Here is a 913-nt window from a genome sequence, read left to right on the forward strand (position 1 = left end):
GTTGGTATGTGCAGAGACAGCACTACATGATAGGACAAATACAGTGAAAGCAAAACTATTTGCTTGGAATTTAAAGAGAGATTTGGTGATCCAGATGTTTCAATAGAATCCTCCATTGCAGGAAAAGTAGTCTTGAAAGTTTATTTGAAACCCTTTTAGCCATATACTCTTAGGCAAATAAGTTGACAGAAAAAGGCATAATGAAAGCAATGGAATAGTTCTGGTGAATGGCTGTTGTTGAAATATCTTTTCTTTTCCACCCACGCCTGAACAGCTTGTTGGCAGCATTTTCATTTTCGTATTCCTCGTCGTCCTGCTTATCATCTCCTGTCTTAGTTACTGCTCTTGCTGGAACATAAAGAATTATTATTACAAGTACCGACATGATGCCATGTGTAAAGAAATACAAGAAAAATTGATAATGGAGGAAGTGGAAAGCAGGGCACGTGAAACGGCGGAGACGCTGTTTAATGAACGTCAAAATGATTTACGTTCTTTGCTTGTTCCTGCATCAGTGGGGCAACGACTTCGAGATGATACAAATGAAGAGGTAAATGCAATGCAATGTTAATTTACTAACTTGTGAAATGATCATGACGTACAGTAAACATAGAATAAATATGTTGAATGCAGTTTAAATCAACTAGCAAGTGCGTTTTGAAATATTTTTTGGCTTGTACCTCCAGCACTTCCTGGCAGTGAGTAAGCAAAAATTATTGCTATTCTTTAATTATTCCAAATGTTAATTTTAATCGTCAGAAGATCATGAGCTGCAAAAGTGGAATATTTCACCTGTGCTTCTGGCATGAGTGAACAGACCTCAAGCAGAAACATCAGCTATTGAATAACAGTCCATCAAAGGGACTGTTTCCATGCTGTACAACTCTATGACTCTAAATAGGACAGTCCTGAC

General features: G+C 37.6%; 1 long non-coding RNA gene across 1 annotated transcript in view; it reads left to right on the forward strand.

Annotated features, from left to right (window-relative positions):
- Positions 1-467: 467 nt before the first annotated feature.
- The window catches only part of LOC122547483, an 11309-nt gene continuing 10863 nt past the window's right edge, over positions 468-913 (forward strand). Inside the window, exon 1 of the long non-coding RNA XR_006311012.1 lies at positions 468-550. This is a non-coding gene — a long non-coding RNA (uncharacterized LOC122547483). The remainder of the gene's footprint in view (positions 551-913) is intronic.

The sequence above is a fragment of the Chiloscyllium plagiosum genome, unplaced genomic scaffold, assembly GCF_004010195.1.
Source record: "Chiloscyllium plagiosum isolate BGI_BamShark_2017 unplaced genomic scaffold, ASM401019v2 scaf_7578, whole genome shotgun sequence".
NCBI lineage: Eukaryota > Metazoa > Chordata > Chondrichthyes > Orectolobiformes > Hemiscylliidae > Chiloscyllium > Chiloscyllium plagiosum.